At 40.4% G+C, this 16,387-nt stretch overlaps 1 long non-coding RNA gene across 4 annotated transcripts in view; it reads left to right on the forward strand.

Moving 5' to 3' along the window:
• Positions 1–16,387, forward strand: part of LOC148001262 (uncharacterized) — a 206,613-nt gene that overhangs the window by 32,428 nt on the left and 157,798 nt on the right. The gene's annotated exons all lie outside the window — the stretch shown is intronic.

The raw sequence follows: 16,387 nt of genomic DNA on the forward strand, positions 1-16,387 counted from the left end.
AGGTTTTGGAATAATATAGATCTAGTTGATATAGAGTTAATATGTAATTAAACCAGAGGTTATATCTATAACCAATGCAGTTATTTACTGTGTATTATATAAAAGCCTAGGGTATAGTTCCCTTTAAAAATCAGATGTAGCTTCGTTGTTGGGGATTTAGAATTTTAGAGGAGCTGGCCAAAATGACAAGTACCTCTCAGATGCTTATGATGATACAATGTTGGAAAAGCTGTAGTTGAGGAATTCACTTGGAGTTGTGATTATTATTTTTTCAACAGCATGATTTTTTATAAAATAGACTTTCCTTTTTTGTTTTTAGTTTCCTTCTTTATTTTTCATTATTTATTTATTCACTTTACATCATGATCAAAGACTTCCCTTCTAAATAAACTTAATTTTCCTTTTTACTGACAGAGCAAGCTTTGCATTTTTGGTTGACCTGGGTTACTCTGGTCTTTCTAATAGAAGATATTGGTCATAGTGTGTTTGCTTAGTTTAATGCTGTCATTAAAAAAATGGAGAACTAAGTTTGCTGCCAAAAGCTCTCCTACTTCTTCTTTTTCCATTAATTCATTTATGTATTCAATTTACATCCTGATTGTAGCCCCCTCCCTCCTCTTCTCCAATCCTACCCTCACAAATCCCTTCTCCCATTACCCCCTTCTCTGAGGAGAAGGGGAAGCCTCTCTTGGGTAACACCCTTCCCTGGGATAAGTTGCAGCAGGACTAAGAACACCCTCTCCCACTAAGGTCCAACTAGGCGGTCCAGCTAGGAGAAAGAGATCCAATGGCAGGCAACAGATACAGCCTCCGCTTCGATCGTTGAGCAACCCACATGAAAACCAAGCAGCACATCTGCTACAGATGTGTAGGGGGCCTAGGTCCAGCAACTTCATGCTCTTTGGTTGGTGGTTCAGTCTCTGTGAGCCCCCATGGGTCCAGGTTAATGGACTCCGTAGGTCTTCTTGTAGTGTCTTTGACCCCTCCAGCTTGCTCAATCCTATCCCCTCCTTTTCCACAAGACTCCCAGAGCTCTGCCCGATGTTTGGTTGTGGGTCTCTGCATCTGTTTCCATCCAATGCTGGATGAAGTCTCTCAGGAGACAGTTATGCTAGGTTCTTGTCCGCAAACATAGCACAGTATCATTAATAATGTCAGGGGTTGGCTCTTTCCCATGGGATGGGCCCGCAGTTGGGCCAGGCATTGGTTGGCTGTTCTCTCTCTCTCTGCTCCATCTCTATCCCTGTGCATCTTGCAGGCAGGACAGTTTGGGTTGAATGTTTTACAGGTGAGTTGATGTCCAACTCCTGCCACTGTCTCCTACTTATGTCTCTCTCTACCAAGTGGTTATGCATTTACCATTCTTCCAAGGCATGGGAAGTGCAATGTCTCATCTCGGGCCATACAACACTGCAGTTTTTAGGGACCCTAGTTCCAAAGTTTAGTGATACAAAGAATAGGATATTGTTAGAAAGAACCTAAAGACCGTTTGAGTGAATTAGAAATACTTTACAATCTGTATTTATGCAAGATTTTCCAAGGTGTATCTGATAAAGGCAGCCATCAGTGTCAGGCTGCCCTTGTTTGATTCTATAGTAATCAAGTAGCAAGTATAGCACTGTTTACGTTGACATGAATTTGCAAAAGGTAGGTCACTTAGCAGCAGTGGGGATGGAATATGAATCACGGTATTGACAGCCTTGAGCTATCCATGTGCTTCCCACAAAATCCTATACTTTATTTTGGCTTTAATAGATAGGCTACTGGGAGCTACCAAATCCTGTTCTTGATTGCTTTCTCAGTTTACCTTCCTTCCTCCCAGCCTTTGAGGATGTGTTCTGTTTCAGAAGGGAAAAGCCTATGTTTACGTAAATGCATGGGTTTTGAACCTGGGGTGAGATGTCGTGATTTTTATAAATGCTTTGGTTACTTACTAGGTGTTGTCACAAAATGACTGTTGTTTGCTTGCTTATATTAGTTGTTTGTGCTACAGTGTTGGGTGTTGATCATGAAAATCCAATCTATCCACTTAGTGGGATAGAATTAGATTATGAAAAATAACGAATTCTTTTTTTTCTTCAACCTCCCCCCACAGAAACTTAAAAATGTGCCTAACTCTATAAATTATTTGGGAACCAGGCTGTAACTTTTCTCCATTTACTCCATTCATTATTTCTTATTTTATAATTATTTTTCTCTCCAAGCAATTACAACTGCTGTGAACATGTTTTATAATGTGGCTTAAAATTTGTTTTATTATGTATATCTGTTTCTGTTTTTTGTTATTCAGGATTTAATTTAATTCTCATTAAAAAGACTCTTCTTAGTCTGGGACCAGAATTTGTGCATTTGTGTTTAAGTATCCTCCTCCCCACAAAAGAGAACACTATCCTTCTCTTTGTCTCTGTTTGTTTAGATTCTCTAGGTTGATATGCTTGTTTGAGATAGGGTCTCACAATGTATCCCTGGCTTTCCCGGATCTCAGTATGTGGACCAGGCTGGCTTTGAACTCACCAAGATCTACTTGCCTTTGCAACCTGAGTGTTGGCATTAAAGTTGTGTGTCACCATCCCCAACTGATTTAGATTTTAAGTTACTGGGAGCAGAAGAGTCTTTTGACTTAATACTTTTGGATATGGTGAATACCACTAGATTTTGAGTTACCGTCCCGAAATGTATGCTTACCATTAGAAATTTGTTTGATTTTTTTTGTTGCGTAAAATGGGGGTAATATTAAATGACCCCTAAGTTTCTTTTAAAGAATAAATGAAATAATATACAATGCAATTAGTAACCAGTGATTGACTCATCAATATCCCTAGGCACTTTTGTGGAGGTATGTTAACTTTTAATGATTTACTTATGACCGAAGAGTAATAAAGTTATAGTTTTCAAGTAGACGCTTTCTGTAATACAGCTATCATGTTGCACTTGTGTATCTTGTTTTAACAGGTAGAGTGTGTAGGATCACTAAATGAAGAAGCACTTGGCACTCTAACGTAGTGTCAAGTAATGTTTAAATATCCACTGTGTTGTTCCTGAAGTTATCCAGATCTTCTATAGTGTAAAACACCCTTATAATAGGAAGAAGAAAGAAGAAGGAAGGAAGAAGAAAGGAGAAATAGGAGGAGGAAGAGGAGGAGGGGGAGGAAGAAGAGGAGGGGGAGGAAGAAGAGGAGGGGGAGGAAGAAGAGGAGGGGGAGGAAGAGGAAGAGGGGGAGGAAGAGGAAGGGAGGGTGGTTGCTTTTCCTTTGTCTTTCACAATCAAATTGTAAGTAGTGCTCTATGTCACAAAGCATTCAGAAGATATTCATGTAGAGTCCTGGTTTAAGTGTCCACCATTACTGCAGTGTCTTAGGATGGGAAGTTTACTTGGCTTTAGGCTTAAATTCTGGATTTTATAATTTTCATGTTTTAAAGTCTTGGACAAGTGATTTAATCTTTTAAAGCCTCAGTTTCTTCATGTGCAAATGAAGTATAGTAAATTTCTAATAGTTTTCCTGAGAGTTTGAGACAAATTTAAAATCAAATTTAAATAAATCTTATATGTAAATAAATGTTACATTATAATTATAATGATAGGTTTCTCAATAATTGCTTTATTACAACCACTGATACATTCTTAAAATTTTTAATAATTTATCACTTTACTCTGACTACTTTTTTATCAAAATAAAATAACCCATCCATGGCAGTGCATGTCTGTTATACCAGCACTGACAAGGGTGAAGTAGGAGGAATACTATGAGTTTGCAGCCAGAGTCTTTCTCAACAAACAACACACAGACTGACAGACAGAATAAACCACTATCACAACAAGAGACCTATAAAAGATCAGCCAAGGATCTGGACAGCATTTCAGATTTTGTCTTATTTAAATTCAACATTTGGTTCACAAGGAGGACATGGCCCAGGGCAGCCAGGACTAACTGCTGGAGGGTAGTTATTTATTTGGACCGCCCTCAAAGGTAGTAGTTACTTTGTGAAACTCTGAGCAGTCATCTCTCTTATGTATATATATTCACGGTCAGCTTAAGAAGTGCAGTGTGTTTGCCATATTCTCTCTCCATTACGAGGAGATAATGTAACTCAGTGCCTAAGCTCACAGGGCATGGGATTGGATGTACTGAGTGCCAGAAGCAGCCCTTGACTCAGTAAGCATCCCACATGGATTCAGTATTTCTTTACTGTTTACAGTTCATATGCGTAGTTGTGATGCCATCTCATTATGGGATCAATATACTTGATCACTTTCCCATACTTTTGCTGTAGTGTTTTTCTCATTGGTTTAAAAGTGTGTGCCATTGTGCTTCCCATTCACTCCAGTTATTAGGAAACTAGAGTTGTATTTGATGCTTAGATGAACAGTGGATATAGAGCATGTGAGTTCTAAACTAGCAAAACCTTAAGATTTCTCTTTAATAAAAAGAACAGAAGGCTATGTAAGAAATCAGTATATGTTTTTTGTATTTTTTTTGTATATTTTTATTTTGAATGTATGTTTTGATAAGAAGAAACTGTAGTAAATTTGAAGGAGGTGATAAGTGCTACAAATACCACACTATGCAGAGAGGCGCGCTCCTGATGTCTGGAGGCACCTCCGTAATGGCGCCTCGGTAACGGCGTCTCCGTAATGGCACCTCCATAATGGCGTGTGATCTGGACACTGGCCACCTTTAGTGTTTATGTTTCAGGTGTCTGCTCACTGTGTCTTTGGGTCACAGGCCAGGTGAATAGGCATTGAGAGTTGGGCAGAAGAAGGGCCATCCCTGGAAGCTTTCCCCGAGGGAGGATGGCTGGCAGTGTGTGAACTGTGTACTGAAGGTGGATGGAAATCACAAAAGGATGTCTTATTAAATCCAAACCCCAGGTCCTGGGCTCCGCTTCCTCAAGTGCCCAGGGTCCTTGCAGTGCTATTGGACTCTAGAAGAATCATGACGTGAATGGACGTGGGAAAATACCTGTCTTAACTAAATGTGGGGAAGTTTCATGAGATTCTTATGCCGCCTTCTAATTCTATTGGGCTCATGTCCATTGCTAACCATGAACAAATAAATGTTTTTGAGAGTAGAAATATAAATCAGAAATGAAATGAAAGCAGACAGTAGTGAGAACAGATATTCCTAGGTGCTCTTCTCTCCACAGTGCAAGCAGCTTGGGGTGTGTAAAAATGCTGCCTTTCTGTACCGTGTGTTAGGCGCTGCTTAGTGCCATTAACAACTCGTTTAGTATTCATAAAGACACTGCCAAATATGCACTGTGATTTACCGGCAACATGTCACTGTTGAAAAAAATGCAATCTTAATGAAGTTAAATAGCTTGTGTAAGGCTAAGTACTGGAATAAGGGATTTGGATCAGATCTGCTCGCACTTAGCCATTTCATTCTCTGTCTGTGTTTCTTTCTGTACACACACACACACACACACACACACACACACACACACACACACACCAAATATACATACACAGTGTGTATGTTTTTATGAGTGGCATCAGGACACAACTTCTAGGGTTGTGTAAAGATTTCCTGGATGAAGATGAAGTAGGCTGTGAACTTTCATGACATGTGTTTGTACAATCTCAGTTCCAAATACTGACATAAATTAAAGATGTTTAACAACCCAGTGGCAAGTGAAAAAGTGAAAAGCTTTGCTTTTCTTGGTACAGAAAACAACATTCAGTATTGGGGGTATGCTGTGTGCCAGGCAAGACGAAGTCAACTTCTAAATGAACTGTTAGAGCAGACTAGATGATTGAATAGGTTGAAGCTCATTTAGTCTTTTACGTCATCTCTCCCCAGACAACACCTAATCACTTTTTCCAGAAATGTTAGCATTCTACAGACTGTCTATATTGAAAAGACACATACAGCCCAGGCTCCATTCTACCCATTCAGAGAATGACTATCATAAATCACCTTTACTAAGTATGTTGACTCTAAGATTTTATAGACCAAACATACTGCATCTTCCTCACAACTGAGCAGTAAGTAGAGCTGGAGTGCTATGTTTCAAATACATGGAGGTCAGGATGCACAGTGAGTGGATTTGCTCTGAGACCTGTCAGCATTCCTTTATTGCCCTGAAGCCTTCATCCCAGGCGTATGTGAATGCAGACAACACAAAGAGCAGCATTAGAGTTAGGAACTCTAAGTGCTACCAGCAAGGGCTTCCCAGTTCTGGACATATCTTGCCTCTTCCTCTTATGACAAGGTTGTTTTGAAGATGAGAACTGCACGGGCAATTCAACATCTGCTTATTAATATGACATAAAGGAACACAGCACAATTGAAAATCAAAAAATAAGTAATTGGAAAAAGATTGAGACTTTGAAATAAGTGACCATTTTTCTTTGGGTGTGTTTTTAAAAAGTTTTATGTCTGTATAAGTATATGCTCTCTCTCTCTCTCTCTCTCTCTCTCTCTCTCTCTCTCTGTGTGTGTGTGTGTGTGTGTGTATGTGTGTGTGTGTGTGTGTGTGTGTGTGTGTGTGTGTGTGTGTGCATGTGTGTGTACATTTGAGGAAGCTGGAAGAGAGTATGAGATCCTATGGCAGGCACCAGAGTCAATGTTGGAGTCAAATTAGAGTTATCTGGAAGCAGCCAGCTCTCTTCACTGCTGAGCCATCTCTTTAGCCACATCTTTTTGTAGGATTTTTAAGAAAGGATTTTTACCATAACCTTTCCTTTCTTCTAAAGTTTTCTGAAGACAGGAAATGATTTACAAGACAGTAAATACTTTTAGTTCTTATCAACCTTGTTTCTAAATAAATAGAAGTCTCTACCACAAAGAAAGAAAAAAATTGACAAAACATAGACACTTGGAGTTTTACAGTCATGTCCTGATTCCTCTGGTTCTATATGCCTAAATTCTTGGGATAGTCCTTAACTCAGGTAATCTGGTCAGCTCTACTGTGAAGACAGACACAGAATGAGACCACTTTACACTCATCCATCCACTATGGCCTAGAACATTGCCACTGTTTCTTGTCCCTCCTCACATCTTTTCAACTTAGCAGATAATGATGCTTCCGATGTGTAAGTTGGACTGTAGTTCTCTTCCAGTGGCTCCTCATCACGGCTTGACTTGAAGGCAGTCCCTGTGGTTCCACAGGGCCTTGTATGATCTGACCCTATCCCTCTGATCTCCAGCCCCTAAACTAGGGTCCTTTTGTTCTCCAGCTTCATAGACCTCACTGTTTTATATGGATCAGACCAGACTTGCTTCTGTTCTAGGACTTTCAGCCATTTGTGAAGTACTCCCTTGTCACCCACCCTTCCTACCCTTCCTTCCTGCATTATGTTTCTCCATCTCACTCATCACCAGCTCACACATATTTCCTAATTTAAACTTGATTGTCTTTTTACCACAATATAAGCTCTATAAAGGTAGGAAATTTTGCTTGTCATACTCATTGCTGTATTTAGTAGGTGGTCAAGAAATATGTGTGCCATTAAGTACATGGAAATCAAACTTTCTTATTGAATAGATATGGGAACTAAAGTATGTACACACACATATGTGTGTGTGTGTATATATATATATATGTGTGTGTGTGTGTGTGTGTGTGAGAGAGAGAGAGAGAGAGAGAGACAGAGGGAGAGAGAGAGACAGAGAGACAGAGAGACAGAGAGACACAGAGAGAGACAGAGAGAGTGTCTCATGATGTAGTTCAGGCTTGCCTGCAAACTCATAGAAGTCAGCCTGGTTTTGCTTCCTGAATGCTGGGTTTAAGGGTATGTGCCATCATTCTCCATCATTCTGGATGAGTCGATTTTCCATGGTATCTATAGTTGGTTAAAGTTAGATTTGAAGGCATTGATTATCAGTGTATTGGTCATTTTTCACATGAGGTATTTTGTTTTGAGCTAATCTTAACAATTGATTTCATATTTCACATTGGAGTCTCGTAATCCCAAATAATAGTAGTGGGAGAAAAAAAGAGAACAAGAGATAGAGATAGAACAAACAACAATGAGGATCTCTCTCTCTCTCTCTCTCTCTCTCTCTCTCTCTCTCTCTTCCTCTGTCTCTCTCTCTCTCTCTCTCTCTCTCTCACACACACACACACACACACGTCATGGATAATGGGTCCTATTGATGAAGACATCTTATCTTTGGACACAGAACTTGGAGGAACTGGATTGGAATTGACCCGAAAGTTTCTTCTACAAAGACTGACTAACTCTCATAGTATCTGTAGGTGCCATGTGATATGCCAAGGAAGAAGAACAATCAATAGTTCTACCCACATATATATGAAGTCTAAAGAGTACAATGACTCCCATCACAAGATATCTTCTGTAGTGCAATGGTGGCACTTATATCCTGGGGGTAATAAACAGCTGTCTAATTGGACTTAAGGCTCATTCAATAGGGAGAATTCATACTTAGTACTGTAGAATACCCATGTCTGAAGAGCACCAGCTACTGCCATTTACCTAAACTAGTAAAACCCCTGACTACATTCTACTACTTATTCCTATACTCACAGATAAGTAACTGTTATCCCTTATCAACAAAAGCTACTTTTTTTTTTTTGCAGCAGATGGAGGCAGATTCACAACCATTCAAAATGCAATGAGTCAGTGACTGTAGGGTATCTAGTCCCAACTGGTACATTTACAACACCACCCCACTCCTAAGGCTCAGGGAATATCATGGAAGAGAGGTTAGAAAGACTGTGATACATGTTGTAGGATAGATCTAGGCACAGCAGGGTGAATGTGTTCATGAAATCTCAGCAATATGCCTGCTTCAAACAATAACTAGTTGACATGCTAATGTGGACAGGGAGATTGCATAAAGCAATGGTTATTGGGCTCTCTCAGGGAAAATCTGTTTCCTCCAGGATTGAGTCCCCAATAGTTCATTCTAATCCCAATGTATCAGCCTTAAACACATGTTCATAGAAAAAAACATGAAATGGGCATGGTAAGTTTGTGTGTGTATGTGTATATGTAGCAATAATAAATATAGAAGAAGAGGTCATATACTTTAGAGGGAGCAGAATGGGGACATGGGAGAACTTAGAGCGAAGGGTGAAAATGATGTAAATACTGTACTCATGTGAAATTTACAAAAATATTTAAAAAAAAAGACACGGACATGGAAGATAGTTCTACCTGGGTTCATGTTTCCACTATGTTCCATTTCATGCTACATGTGTCTGATTACTTTCCCACACTCCAGGTATGATTCTGTAGCCTATGATGTTCCTCTGGAAGGTAGAGAACACTGCATACATCTTTGCTGGCTACACAAGTTCACTATCACCTTCCCCTATTTTATCAACACACCAATATGCAGTCTCCCCTGACATCCTGGCATATATGTCATAGTGTTGTATTCTTCAGGTTCTTCAGATCTTTTACATATTTGTCTATCTGTATGAATGATTTACGAATGTATAACTTCCCTATTAATTTTTCTGCTTGGAAAAATTCTTCCCTATTTTTTAAGAGGCAGTCTAAAAATTCAATTCACTGTGAAACTTTTCTTTTCTTTCTTGGCAGAGCCAGTCTTTCTGTCCTCCGTGTGTCCACAGGCATTATGTCCTAATCTTGGTGTTAACATTGATTATAATGTCCACTTTCTCTAGTGGATGCAGAGTCCCTAGACTTGGCAGGTGTCAAAAATGTCTTAGCTGAACAAATATAGCTCACTCGCATCAGTGTGACAGAATTTTCTTGCTATGGTAGGTGATTATGGAATCGTGAAGTAGCGATTATATGCATTTAGAAGACAGTTCTACAAGACATAGCTAGGTTAGACGTGCCATAAACTTCGCTTTGTGAGAACAGATTGTGAGTTCTAAGTTACAGCCTTAATTGAGTCAGTGTTCATTGGGAAGTTTTACTAGGAAAAGTTTTACTAGATTTGTTTTTCAATGATTATGGGAAATGTGTGCTTAATTAAAATTTGTTGAGCTGTTCTAGGGCTGGGGAGAATGAATTGAATATAAATGCTATCTGCCATCAAAGAGCTTGCACACTATGAGAATGAATTTTAAACTCAGGTATTGCATATAGAATATTTTTACAAGTGTAACAAAAGATATCGTATGTTTAACTAGCTTTAAAAGCTAAAGTCATATCCAGGTGTTGTGGTTCATACCTTTAATACCAGCAGAGGCAGGTGGATTTCTGTGTGTTTGGAGCTAGTCTTATCTATAATGTAAGTTCCAGGCCACCCAGGGCTGCAGAATGAGATTCTGTCTCAACAAAACAAAACAAAACAAAACAAAACAAAACAAAACACCCACAACCATACTTGTTATTTGACAAATTCTTTGTTATTATTTTGTTTGTTTTACAAGACATAGTTTCCCTGTGTATCCATGGCTGTCTTTGCTTTATAGTCCAGGCTAGCCTTGAACTCACAGAGGTTTGCCTGCTTCTGCCTTCTGAGGCCTGGGATTATAGGCATGTGTCACTATGCCACACTTGATGAGCTCTTGATATTTATAAATCACTATTGTGAGTCCCTTAGATGTTGAATTTTATTATTTAATTTTGGATGGTAGATTCTCCTCCTCTTCTTCCTCCTCCTCTCCCTCTTCCTCTTCTTCCTCTTCCTCTTCCTCCTCTTCCTCTTCTTGTCATTGTTATTATTACTGTTTTTGTTATTGCTGTTTGAGACAAAGTCTCATGTAGCTGGATTAATTTTAGCATATATCCAAGGCTGACCTTAGACTCCCGATCCTCCTGTTTCCAGCTCCTCAATTCTGGGATTTAGTTCTACTGTCAAACCAATCCCTATCGAGTTATGCTATTGTCTTGTTTTTAGATGTGGAAGCTGTGGAACAGAAAGTTTGGCACCAGCCAAGAAGGGCAGAACTGAGAACCAGTACAATGGTTCTTGCTCACTCTTTATGTCTTTTTCAAGCTGAAATGAAATAGGTTGGAGTCAAGGTTAAGTTGCTCAGTGTGTTTTCTCCCATTGGTACCACACCACTACCAGGAAGGTACTTCAGGGTGTGCCAGGAGTTAGGGCAGTGCCAGGTTTAGGTTGCAGACACCACTCTGGCATGTAATTGTTCTGGCTGAAATTGTAAGGACGTCTTTATTTAGCATTCTTTACAAAATGTGTATGTTTGACATTTTGCTACTGGTTTCAGGAATTTCTGTTATGGAGTCATCATATTCAAATATCAACTCCTCAGAGTTTTCTCTAGTCATCTGATGTCCAGTCTCCTCTCATTTCACTTTAGTTTTCAGTAAGCTTATGGTGACCTGAGGGTGAGCTACAGACTGTGGTGACCTGAGGTGAGCTACAGACTGTGGTGACCTGAGGTGAGCTACAGACTGTGGTGACCTGAGGTGAGCTACAGACTGTGGTGACCTGAGGTGAGCTACAGACTGTGGTGACCTGAGGTGAACTACAGACTGTGGTGACCTGAGGTGAGCTACAGACTGGGATTTTGTATATTACTCTCCCTAATGCCTGGCATAGTGTGTGGCGCATGGCAGTCTCTAGAATCCTTATTTTTTTTCTCTTTTTTTCGGAGCTGGGGACCGAACCCAGGGCCTTGCGCTTGCTAGGCAAGCGCTCTACCACTGAGCTAAATCCCCAACCCCTTGGAATCCTTACTGAACAAACGTATTTTCCAGAACAGTAAGAGAAACTAGACATCAGTCCTTAGAAGATCATGGTATCTCCACAAAAGCCATGCTTGATGCAGACAGTACAAAACCAAGAAAGGAGACACAAATCTTTCCAAGTGTGCTGGGAAAGGGTGAGCTGTATTGTTTTTATGGTGGCATGGAAGTATTTAGGTATTGGTAGGTAAAGTCTTAGCCCAGATAATAATCAGTCAATCTCTTCTCCTCTCTCTGTCCCTTCCCCTGCCCTCCCCTCCCTTCCTCTCCCTCTTCTTCTTTCTCTTCTCTTCTTCCTTTTTCTCTTCCATTTTCCCTATTTGGAGCAGTAACAGTACCTCACCATCATAGACATTCTCCTGTTTCTGTCTTTTGGGAATCCTTGTTTCGTGTCTGGAGAAGCCATAAAAAATGATATCTAAAATGTGCTAGACATGTAACTCCAGGGTTGACCTTTTTAATGTTAGTTTTCCCAAAGCATATCTTTAACACTCATCCATGTCTGGCTGTGAATAAATTAGAATGTGAATGCCCATCTGCCATGGAAAGCCCACAGTTATTTCCTTCACTGTGCTCACTACAGCTTGTCTTTAAGTCATTTTCAAACTGGTTGTTAGAGGAGTCTCTGGGTAGAAAGCTGCTGAGCCTGAGCCTGGGGAAGATGAAAGCTCAGAGAGTGAGCTGAAGGCATCAGCAAAGGCATTGTGGCAGACAGCATGATAATGATCATTTCTCAGACGAGGGATCTTTGTTTCTCATGTCTGGCTTCTGTGCACTATGGCTGCCGTTGCTTCTTCTGTCTTCTCTGTCTCTTACGTTTATGCAAGAAAGCAGCCATGTACACTTGTGGTTTGGTCTCCCTTTGCCAGATGGAGCCCTGTCTGTCCGTTGATGCCATTTGACTGGCAGCCATACTGTCTATAGAATGCCATCTTTTAGTGCACAACAGTTTTGGGTTTTTGAGGCAAGGCCTTGCTGTGGCCCAGGGTGGGTTTGTATCTGCAGAAACCCTCCCTCCTCCGCCTTCTGAGTGCTGGATTGCAGGCGTGAACCACCAGGAGGGCTTAGTGCTGAGCAGTTTTGAAGTAAAGAGAAGCTCATATGGAATTCACAGCTTTTGTGTTTTCAGACTTGTTTATTGTGAAGAGAGTATTCTAACTTCTACTGAAATTTAAGCACTCAATCTGGGTCAGTTTGAATATTTCATCTCATGTGTACCCCACACTGGTAGGTGTTTAAACAATTATATTAACATTTATTAATCTTAATCCAAGGATGGATTTTAAGTCATAAGAGCAATAAGTGAAATTGTAGACAGGATCTTGTGACTTCTTTCCATTTAGTTTTTGAAGAAGGTCATTCACAACTTCCATTAGCATCTCTAGACAATCTATGCTTTGATTCTGTGTGGAACAGGTGTGAGATAGCACTGACCTTTCAAAGCAGCTAGGACATGAAAGAAGACATCTTTCTTCTGAGCGTGAGCTTTGTCACACATAAAAGGTTAGGTGGAATTAGTTCTCTATTTTCCCCTAGATGATTCATGTTTGTAATAACGTTGCCCACTAACTCACTGTAGTTTATTTTATTTATTTATTTTTTATTGGATATTTTATGTGTTTACATTTCAAATGTTATCCCTTTTCTCCCTCCCATCCCCTTCTCTCTCCCCCTGCTTCTGTGAGGATGCTCCCCCTCCCATCCACCAACTCCCACTTCAACACCTGGGCGTTCCCTACATTGGGGAAATGACCCTTCACAAAACCTAGGGCTCTACTCCCATTGATGACTGACAAGCTGCTACATATGCAGCTGGATAAGTGGGTTGCTCCATGTGTACTCTGGTGGATGGTTTAGTCCCTAGGAGCTCTGGTGTTGGTATTATTGTTCTTCCTATGGGGTTGCAAATCCCTTCAGCTCCTTCAGTCCTTTCTCTAACTCCTCCATTGAGGTCCCTGTGCTCAGTCTGATGGTTAGCTGCAACATCTTCATCTTTATCAGTAAGGCTCTGTAAAAGTCTCTCAGAAGATATCAGGCTCCTGTCAGCAAGCACTTTTTGGCATGGGCAATAGTGACTGGGTTTGGTGGCTGCATATGGGATGGATCCCTAGGTGGGGAAGTCTCTGGATGACCTTTCCATCAGTCCCTGATCCACTCTTTGTCCCACTATTTCCTCCCATGAGTATTTTGTTCTCCCTTCTAAGAAGGATTGAAGCATCCACATTTTGGTCTTCCTTCTTCTTGAACTTCATGTGGTCTGTGAATTTTTTTCTTAGGTAGTCCAAGCTTTTGGGCCAATATCCACTTATCAGTGAGTGCATACCACGTGTGTTCTTTTGTGACTGGGTTACCTTACTCAGGATGATATTTTCTAGTTTCATCCATTTGCCTAAGAATTTCATGTAGTCATTGTTTTTTAATCTCTGAGTAGTACTCCATTGTGTACTATAGTTTACTTTTATCTAAACACTTAACAAGAGAAGTCTTAAAAGATGCCTCTTCTTTGCACCTGTAAATGGAAAACTGATGTCATCTGATATAAGTTAAACAATGCTATTAAAATGTTACAAAAATTGTCTTTATGCTGCAACAGGCACTAGTATAATGAGATACTATATTTACCAGTCTGATTCATCCGTCTAGAAGATTCCAGTAAACACTCTTTTTGAAAGTGTTAGAAATGAGCTCTGTGGTTCTATTCTCCATAGAGCAAATGTAACTAAAGCAGCTGCTTTTAGTTTTCAGTGGGAAAAATAAGTATTAGGAACAGCAGATAGACAACAAAGTTTATCTCTCAGAGACCCAGAAGATGATCTGACCACAATAAACTATACAAATTAGTGCTCATCAGGATTTTTGATGATGATACTAGGTGTTCTGTGCTGTTACTAGATGAACATAGGGCTTTAGCAAAAAAGTAGATGGGTATTTTTTGTTAAGTTTTTGCTCCACATAAGAATTCTAGGATCAACATCTCTTTCCAGTGTTTAGTGGGATATGTGTAGTTTACCCCTCGTCAAAGAAACTTCTCTTTGCCATAGAGTGGGATTACTGTGGCAGAGTTGTGGAGCCTAGTACCAACTGATACCTCCAAAGAACAACCTTGCACCAAAGGCTCAGGGTTTATTGTAGAAGAGGGGCAGAGAGATTGAAAGATCCATGGTAACAGGGGATTTGCTATGAGATTGTATTTCATAGTATGTCAGCAGCTATACCCATGAAGTCTCACCAGGATGGCTGCCTAAACAGGATCAGAACATTGATGGCATCAATGTTAAAGTGGATAGGGGGAAGCTCATGAGGCCTCAAGAGTCAAAGAACAGGTGAAGACAGAGAACTACAGACAGCTAAGGATGCTGAGAGGGGGAGAGATAGTACTCCCCAGAGAGACTGAACTGGTCAGTCAGAAAATCTAGAGATGCAAGTAACATGTGGGTCAAGTAACTTGTATTTATATATTTAAGCACACACACACACACACACACAGACACACAAAGACACACACACAGAAACACACATACACACAGACACACACATGCACACACACATGCACACACACGCACGCACACAGTGCTCACACATGTGCACATACATGCAAACACACAACACATACCCACACATATGTGTGCGCACACACACAGAACAACAATTAACAAAAAAGAGGCTATGCATTTTAAAGAGAACAACAGGGCGTATGGGATCATGGGAGAGATAGAGGAAAGAAAGGGATGGAGGGAATGATGTAATTATATTATAACCTCAAAAATTTAAAAAGTATTAAATAATTCTAAGATCCTCCAGTCTGACTGAACTTTTTAAAAAATTTTTTTATTAGATATATTTCTTTACTTACATTTCAAAGGTTATTCCCCTTCCTGGTTTCCTGTCCATAAGTCCCCATCCTCTCCTCTTCCCCCTCCCCATAGGGTATTCCCCCATACATCCCCTTATTGCCCGCCCCCCATATTCCCCTGCACTGTGGGTCCAACCTTGGCAGGACCAAGGGCTTCCCCTTCCCCTGGTGCCCCAACAAGGCTATTCTCTGCCACATATGCAGTTGGAGCCCTGGGTCAGTCCATGTATAGTCTTTCGGTAGTGGTTTAGTCCCTGGAAGCTCTGGTTATTGGCATTGTTGTTCTTATGGGGTTGCAAGCTCCTTCACCTCTTTCAATACTTTCTCTAATTCCCCGCAAGGGGGTCCTATTCTCAATTCGGTGGTTTGCTGCTAGCATTGACCTCTGTATTGGACATGCTCTGGATGTGTCTCTCAGGAGAGATCTATATCCAGTCCCTTTCAGCATGCACTTTCTAGCTTCGTCAATCGTTTCTAGCTTTGGTGGCTGTATATATATGGGCCACATGTGTGTCAGGCTCTGAGTGGCCATTCCTTGAGTCGCTGCTCTAAACTTTACTTCCATATCCCCTCCTAAGGATATTTTTCCCCCTTTTAACAAGGAGTGGGAGCATCTGCATTTTAGTCATCCTTCTTCTTGAGCTTCCTGTGGTCTGTGGATTGCATCTAGGGTAATTCGAGCTTTTTGGCTAATATCCACTTATCAATGAGTGCATACCACGTGTCTTTTTCTGTGATTGACTACTGACTGAACTTATTGTGTCATTCATGGTTCCTTATTTTAGTTCCTAACCCTGGAGCCCCTGTGAAGCATGACCTTGTATTATGACTACATGTGTATACCATTTATATTTCCTTAAGCTTTCAGTGGAAGTACTTGAGGCATTTTACTGGGGAGACCATTTAGGCTGTTGTTTTTTTTTTTTTTTTTGGTT

This window comes from Rattus norvegicus, chromosome 14, assembly GCF_021556685.1.
Source record: "Rattus norvegicus strain SHRSP/BbbUtx chromosome 14, alternate assembly SHRSP_T2T, whole genome shotgun sequence".
NCBI lineage: Eukaryota > Metazoa > Chordata > Mammalia > Rodentia > Muridae > Rattus > Rattus norvegicus.